Source organism: Hipposideros armiger, unplaced genomic scaffold, assembly GCF_001890085.2.
Source record: "Hipposideros armiger isolate ML-2016 unplaced genomic scaffold, ASM189008v1 scaffold_887, whole genome shotgun sequence".
Taxonomy (NCBI): Eukaryota; Metazoa; Chordata; class Mammalia; order Chiroptera; family Hipposideridae; genus Hipposideros; species Hipposideros armiger.
In genome coordinates, this window is record NW_017732237.1 from 456,338 (window position 1) to 465,580 (window position 9,243).

A 9,243-nucleotide genomic window follows, 5' to 3' on the forward strand; every position below is an offset into this window, starting at 1 on the left:
ATAAGGATCTAGCTTAGAGTCTTATGTTTTTTCTTACTACTTTAATTATTTTATGTTGCTTACAATGTTTTTGACTATTATCTCCACTGGAATGTAAAACACATAAGGGCAAGACTTTGTTTACAGATATACCTCCTGAGCTAGCTTAGTGTAAGGAAGGAAGGGGACAATTACTTTGTATTTTTCTAAATGAAAATAAAATTCTTGCTAAAATAGAATTCCTGAGAATTTCCTCTTGCCAGCTATTAAACCATTGTTAGCAAAATAGAGTCCACCCTATTCACATAATTATTTATAACCCTTAGAGACGGTATATATCTTGGGAATTTAAGGAGACCACAGAATAATGTGCTCAGAGTGAGTTACATTTTCTGATAATAAAAAGTTGTGTAAATTTGTTTCTCTATATAATATGTATATAACAAAAATAATGTGCCAGAATTTGTGTTGTAAAATTGTGGAGCTATACTTTTTCTGAAACACTGGTAAGGACCCCTAAACAGCAGGACTGGATCTCTTCCAGTAGAGAAGCAGGATCCTCTTCTAAATCATTTGCCATTGTTCCATTCTAAGATTTCTATGTGGAAGGTACACTTCTTGCTTCAAGGAATTGATTACTAACCACAGCAAGTTCTTCATCGTTGAGTCTTGTAAGTACTGAGTTTGTATAAATTGATTGTTATGGAAGACCTTGTTTCTTTTTAATATCTTCTGCTTAAAACTACTTGTTTGCTTTACATTTGAAGGGAAGTGGCTGGGTGATGTTGAAGTCCGTGCTTTCCCTAACCTGAGGGTGTGTGTGTGTGTGTGTGTGTGTGTGTGTGTGTGTTTCCTACTATAATCAGCAACCTCTGCTACTGGGTGACAGGAGAGGCGTTTGAAATCTCTGGTGAAATGAGTCATTTTCTGCTTGGTCTAAAGCTTAAAATGGATCCCCCATTGCGTAGCAGCAAAAACACCATTGCACATCTACCATAACACTGTTCAATTTCCCTCTAAGAATTGCCGAGGGAAACAGTGAAATGGGTTTCATCACCACATGTAAAATGCTGTGCTGGTATCCCAGTATATACTTACTTTGACTCATATTACAAGAGCAATTTAAGAACTTGATGGTGCTAGACTAAAAATTTTTATTTGTACTGTCACCTCTATTACCTGAGATTTTAGACATAAATTGTATTAATAACTTTATAAACACATGACCGATTACCTTATTATGCTTACCAAAATATAATTGAAAAAATGTGTGAATGAAGAGACTACAGAAACTCGACAGAACCATGCAAGTAAAGTTTCTAAGATGAGAAGCAATTAGGTATTTAGTCAAGTAATAAAGAACAAGGCCTTACAGCCCACAGGGAAAAATGTGAAAAACAAACTGGACAGCTTTTGTCATAGCAACAATGTAGCTAAGAATGTAAACAAAAGCTAATCTCAGAATTTATTTGAGGTATGATATTAAATAGTCTGCAGGAAATTTCCTAATTCATTTCCTAACAGAACTAATGTTAATTAAGCAAATACATTAATACTTAATACAATGACTGCTTTCTGGACAAACAGCAGGAAACACAGGCTAACAAAAACACAGCAGGTTAGGAATTAGGTAGATGGGCTGGATATGGATCTATTATATAACAATAAGGAATGGCAAACTCTAGTTTATACTCCAAATCCTATCAGAGTCACCTGAAGGTATCTTTACCTAAAATTGCTGGGCGCCATCTGGAGAGTTTCTGGCTTAGTAGGTCTGGAATGGGACACGTATCTTTGCCTCTCTAACAAATTCTCAGGTGATGCTCTTGTATAGACAGAGCCTATTTCTCATGAATGAAGACAGACAGACAGTAAACAAGCAAGTGAAATATACAGTCCATGAGAATGTAACAAATTTAAGGATTTAAAAAGCCAAAGGGGCATAAAGTACAATAGAGTTTTGTTTTAAATAATATGCCAAATAATCACTTGATTAGGTCTTGTGCAGTAAAGGGAATCACCATTCACTTATCTTTGTAGAGATCTTTTTAAGATAAGAAAAAAGCATGTGTGAAGGTCATGAGGAAGGAAAAAGGATGACAGGGTAAAGCAACAGGAAGATCATTGTGGTTGGAGTAGAGGAAGTGATGGGAAAATGAATAAGAGCTGAGGTGGGGGAGGAAGCAGGAGAACCAGGTAATGTGCATTGGGAATCTCCACTTTTTAAGTCAATTCCCCCTTGTAGTGACAATCTTACACCACTAGTTTTATTAAATGATAATAAACTTACTATATCATATATTCATACTCATAATTTTTTTAAAAATCAATAAAATGCCCAGCTGTAATATAAAGGAGAATAAAAATGGAATGAATTCATAATAAAACTGTTTATTTTGATACTTAACTGCTTGGATATCATTATGAATAAAGATATAATGATGTAGTTAAATGCTTAGATCTATAATAGAATCATCATGGCTCACCAAGAAGTATTCTAAAGGCATATTATACAACTGTGCTGCATATGTGATTTAAAAATTGTAAGCTCTATTGCTGTAGGTTATGTGATTTTCAAAATAAGGTATTCTTTTTGCAAAACTGGAACAAAACAAAGTATAATATCCTGTTAATTAATATGGTGGTTTTATTCCTGCAACACCAGAACATTTAAAGTTACACAGAAGTCTTTTTGAGGTAAAGTGGGTTCTAGTTTTGGAAATTATAAACAGATTTTTAACACACAATAATATCGAATAGGGGATTCAAGTTATACTAATAAAAACAAATACTCTATTGCACAATACTGTCCTGGATTTCAGGATATCAAATATCACTGATTCCAATAATTGCCATTGAATCATTCTGAAATACAAAAATATCCTTAAGCATTTTTTAATGCTGTCTAAGATATGGTATCTTTTCCATTTGAAGTCACCAATGTTAGGTGTTTTAGGAAATCATAAGGATATTATCTTTTATTCTGAAGCAGGGGGCTTCAGAATAATTAGTGGATTTTAAGCAAAAGAGTCTTGTAAACTGACATGTATTTGAAAATAATAATCCTAAATTGAAAATAGATAATAAGTATTGAGGCCAGAAGTAGAAAGACTAGTTAGGAAGTTTTTTTTATAATAATTCAGGTGAGAGATGACATTGGTTTAAATCACAGAGCTAAGTGGTTATGGTCCAATTTTGTAAACCTTTTGAAGGAATAACTAATAAGATTTGGTGAATTTTTGATTGCGAGAGGAAGGAGTCAAGGAGTGAACCAATACTCTAGAAGGATAAAGTTGCCATGTAGCGAGATAGTAAAGATTATGGGAGGGCAAGTTTTATGTAGCATGACCAATCATTGAAAGTTTCTTTAGCATCATCCATTTTGAGACTGTGATATATAATAGACGTCAAGAAAAAGTGTCTAGCACACAGTTGGATATAAGACTCTGGAGTTCATAGGGAGAAGTCTTGGCAGAATATCACCAGCCAGTCAATGTGAGAAGTCAAACCCACCCAGCTGCTGAAGCGAGGCCACATGTGGGGAGATCATGGAGAGTTATATGGATATCTGTGCCTCTGTGTAATACTGTCTCTGTGAATCACAGCCAAGTATATTGTGGTGAACCTAAGGACACTTTTTTTATTTTAAAAAGCTGGGCATGGAGGATAGCACAGTGATGACAAATGGGAATTGATCACACATCTCTGAATCTGCTAGTCACCACATCTGAGCTTGACATGTATCTTCTAAAAGTTGTAGCCACGGCTGCCATTATGTGTGCCAAGCCCCAATGAGTTTTTCTTTTAGTCCATTTTAATTCAGAGACATTCATAAAAGGGGGGTTCTTGAAGATTTAGTTTCCAGCATAACCGCGTCACAGAGAACAGTCCACCATAGTCTATACCTTATTAGCTTGGCATCCATACATATCAATTCAGCTATAGTTGACTTCCAAATAAATGTAATAGATTTTACTCTAAAAGATGAAACTGTCCCTCATAAGACCTAAAACACTCCCCCGTGAATGATACAGTCTTACTTTATTCATTTGGAGGTGATGTTCATTCTTCTGAGTCACACTTCCCCTTTGATATTCCCTAACTTTGATATCCTCTAACTTAAATACTGAAAATACTGAAATATAAGGCTAGCCACTTTTAACACATAATCACATCTTCTCCTTAATGGTAAATGAATAGGAGTGAAAAAAAATAAAAAGAAAAGAGTAACAATTGACATATACACACTTATAAATGTTTTTATTCATGTATATGCTTTTTATTCACACACATAAGTATAAATACACACATACACAGTCACAAAGAAAGAATAACTCTAATTATTAGACCTCATGGCAACTGATCATGTGGTAGTAGCTGGAATTGATGATTTTCATTTCTCACTACCAATTTTACATATTTTTTGGTCTCAGAAAGTACCTTGGATGACTATGGTTTTTTGACTTACATGATAACTCCAAACTTCATTCATTAAGGGTTTGGACAATTAACAATGCTGTCTGTTTGAGCTGATGTATTGGGTTGTCGGAAAAGTCATGATGTATTTTTTCCTATGTTTTTCATTGCAAAAATGCATCATGACTTTTCTGACAACCCAATAGTTTCCATGAATTGTCACCACAATATGCATTGATACAAAGAGATACCTCAGAAAAAATACCTGCATTTTATATACTCCTCTCTACCAGCATTACATAGCAACAGATATTTCCCACTTAAGAGTTGGGAAAGATGTTGAGAAAGACGATGGTAGATGAAAAAAAATAAAAATAAACTAACAAGGAGTCTTACAGTGACCAGTGATGATTAGGTAGGATGAACTGAGGCATATGATTAACTCAATTTTTTATTAAGTTGATTGAGGTGACATTGGTTAATAAAATTATATAGGTTTCAAGTGTAAAATTTAATAATACATTATCCATGTATTGCATTGTGTGCACCACCCAGAGTCAGTTCCCCTTCCATCACCATATATTTGATCCCTTTAACCCTCATCTACCACCTCCCTCCCCCTTGCACTCTGGTAACCACTAAACTGTTGTCTGTGTCTATGAGTTTTTGTTTCTTTGTTTGCCTTGTTCATTTGTTGTTACAGTTTTATATCCCACCTATGAGTAAAGTCATATGGTTTTCAACTTTTTCTGTCTGTTTTCACTTAGCATGAAAATCTCAAGATCCATTTATGTTGTCACAAATGGCAGTATTTCATCTTCTCTTATGGCCGAGTAATATTCTAGTGTGTTTATGTACCACATCTTCTTTACCCATTCATCTATCAAAGGATACTTTGGTTGTTTCCATGCCTTGGTTACCATGAATAATGCTGAGTGAACATTGGGGCACATATATCTTTATGGATAAATGTTTTCAGATTTTTGGGTAGATACCCAGGAGAGAGATTGCTGGGTCATATGGTAATCCTATTCTTAATTTTTTGAGGAAACTTCATACTGTTTTCTATAGTGGCTGTACCAATTTAAATTCCCACCAGCAGTGTATGAGGCTTCCTTTTTTTCCACAGCCTCTCCAACACTTATTACTTGTCTTGTTGATGATAGCCATTCTAACAGGAGTGAGGTGACATCTCACTGAGGTTTTGATTTGCATTTCCCTAATAGCTAGTGAAGTTGAGCATCTTTTCATGTATCTGTTGGCCATTTGTATGTCTTCTTGGGAGAAGTGTCTGTTCAGGTCCTCTGCCCATTTTTAAATTAGATTGTTTTTGTTGTTGTTGTTGTCGAATCATATGAGTTCTTTATCTATTTTAGAAATTAGCTCTTTGCTGGAGGCATTATTTGCAAATATCTTCTCCCATTCAGTTGGTTGCGTCTTTGTTTTGTTGATAGTTTCTTTTGCTATGCAGGAGCTTTGTAGTTTGATATAGTCTTATTTATTTATTTTTGTTTTTACTTCTCTTGCGTTTGAGGTCAAATTCATAAAATCCTCTCTGAACCCAAGGTCCATAATTTTACTACCTATGCTTTCTTCTATGCAGTTTATTTTTTCAGGTCTTATGTTAAGATCTTTCATTAATTTTGAGTTAAATTTAGTGTTAATTTTGAGTTAATTTTGGTGTATGGTGACAGATAGCAGTCTAATTTTATTCTTTTGCTCGTGGCTTTTCAGTTCTCCCAGCATCACTTATTGAAGAGGCTTTCTTTTCTTCATGGTATGTTTTTTGGCTCCCTTGTCAAAAAATTGTCTGCCTATATACGTGGGTTTATTTCTATGTTCTCAATTTTATTCTATTGGTCTGTGTGTCTGTTTTTCTGCCAATAACATGCTGTTTTGATTATTATGGCTTTGTGATATATAAATTAAAGTCAGGGAGTGTGGTAACTCCAGCCCTGTTCTTTTATGTCAGAATTGCTTTGGCTATTTGAGTCTTTGTGATTCCATACAAATCTGATGAGTTTTTGTTCTATTTCTTTAAAAAATGCCATTGGGATTTCCATGTGGACTGCATTAAATTTGTACATTGTTATGGGTAATATAGCTATTTTAACCATGTGATTCTTTCAATCCATAAACACAGAATATCTTTTCATTTCTCTGTGTCTTCTTCAAGATTGGGAACCTATATGTTGATAAATGTTATGTCTCCTTATTGTATTGTTCCCTTTATCATTATGAAATGTTCATCTTTGGCTCTTTTTACCTTTTTTAATCTTAAGTGTTTTGTCAGATATAAGTATGGCTACACCTGTTTTTCTCTGAATGCCATTTGTTTGGAGTATCGTTTTCTACCTTTTCACTTTGAGTCAATATTTGTCCTTGCAGTTGAGATGTGTCTCTTGAAGGCAGCATACGGTTGGATTTTGTTTCCAGATCCAATTTGTTACTCTGTGCCTTTTTGTTGGTGAGTTCGTTTCACTTACATTTAGGATGATTATTGATATATGAGGATTTCCCATAGCCATTTTATCTTTTGTTTTCTGTTAGCTCAGTGTCGCCATTGTTTCTTTGTCTTTGTGTTTCTGTTTGTTGTTAGATTAACTGAATTTTTTATATTTGAAGCCAAAAATGCTTACAAGACAGAGTTTAACATAGAATAAATGCTCAATAAAGATGAGTTTACTAAAGTAGAGTCTCCATCAAGGGTGGGACTGTGTGGGCTATTAAACAAGACAACACAAGCTATAAAGTGAGAATCATACTTGATTTTATAGGCTTCCTGATGGTAGCACTGCTATATATCTTAGCTTAATCAGAATTAGCTCAGGAGCTAGGTCACTGCAAGATGTTGAGGGAGTTGTATCAATAAAGCAAATGTAAAAAGCTGAAAACAGAAAAAGCAGAAGTGGTAAAACACATAGGGACTGACAATTGTTTTGCTTCTTCTTGGTTTGAGTATTCGGTTCTCATAGACCCTGGTAAAAAATTAAAATGAAATATTCTTTAACATAAATTATAGTTTGATTCTCCTGATTTAGCATAAGCTAAATAACTAATTTGCAATACATTTTATAGTTCCATGGCATTCTTATCTTGAGGCACTGGCTATTTATTTTTGCATATTAATCATGAATAAAGTCCTGCAATGCTTACTGCATCCTTCTCTACTTGCAGAGCTTAGATCTTTGTCTTTTTTATGAATTATACCTGCTCTGGTGTCATTAGTCTTTTTCAGTTGTGAACACCTGGAACATTCAAGTTGTCCTTTCTTTATAACATGGTATTTCTAACACATATGATTATATACTAGCCCCAAATTTTATATCTTCCAAATGCTTTATAGCCTATCTTTTATTAGTTGCTGTGAAAAACAAACCAGTAAATCACCTCAGGAATATTACCTTTTTTGTTTCTTGTTTGTATAGGAAATAAAGAAATATGGAAACCAAGCAGTTTGCAATTATGGCAGGAATCAGAAGCAGAAATCTTTATTTTTCTGAAATGATAATGCACTCTATATTCCACCTTCATTTGACCTCAAAATTTGAGCTATTTTTAGTGGAGTGGAAAGTCAAACAAGAACCCACAGAAAATAACCAACTCAATATTATAGGTAGAATTATTATTTTAGATAATTTAATTATTCCCTCCACTTATTATTTCTCAGGAACTTGTGGTTTTATTCTATAATATATTTTAATAATTTCTCACCTCTTCAGTTTTCTTTATCTTTGTTGAGAAAAATAATCTGAAGTGTTGGTTTTGTTTGTTTGTTTGTTTTTTGTTTTATTTCCAGCATATAAACACAGCAAAAACCTATGACTATTTTTAGGTTAGTGTTTCTTTCAAATTCATGCTGTCTGATTTATTTTGCACTTATCCAGATCCCAACTTCTCTACGTTCCTAGTGCATAGTTCTACCAAATACAAATCTAATATTTTACTTTAATATATTATTCTACTCTGTAGTTATTGGCTGTGCAGCAAAGCATAATATGTTTTAGTAGGGTCTTTAACTTAACTGTGAACTACAAATCAGGTGGAAAAGCACAGATTTACAAACCTTCAAAGCCAAATATAATTCAAATATTAATATTTTGCTGAACCATAAACTGATCTGTTGTTATTTTTTTGTAAAATAGCCATTTAGAATGTCTATTTTAAGTAAAACTAAGCCAATATATATTTTTTTCATTCTGTTGAACTAGAGGACCAATTATTTTTTTCTGGTTTTTGAAATAGTCTCTAAGCAAGTCTTTTCATTTCTGTTTCTGTGTCAAATACCTTAACACAGACCCTAATCTCCACACTTAATTACTACTAAGGCTTTCTAGCTTTATTTTCTGAAATTCTTTAAGCAAAACAGTGTTCAAATAAATGTACTAACCCCTCAAGTCATGTCAATCCTTTGAGCCAACACTTTCAAGGCCATTGACACAGGCTTTATTACCTTTGAATTCCTCAAGTGCACATTCATTTTCACCCCTATCTAATCCCACCCTGTCAATTCTGCCTGTGCTAAATTCTTTATAATTAGGTAATTTCTATTTTCCAATGAGTCAACTAGCAAAATCTTACACAGTACTTCAGCTGTTACTCTGACTTTTGGGGGTCAAAAGTTTATTATGTTGTTAATTTGATCTTTTTATGCTTTCGGAGGCAGGCATGGTAATTGCCAGCCAGAGGCAATTACAGAAAACCAGAGATGTAGGAATGTCAACACTTGATAAAAAAAAAAAAAGAAAGAAATGTGATCAAGGTCTTTCTACTTTCCCTGAAAGTAGTTTCACTCTATGTCTTAACATATTTTGTTCATAAAGAGCTCTAATGTACCCTGGCTTACAA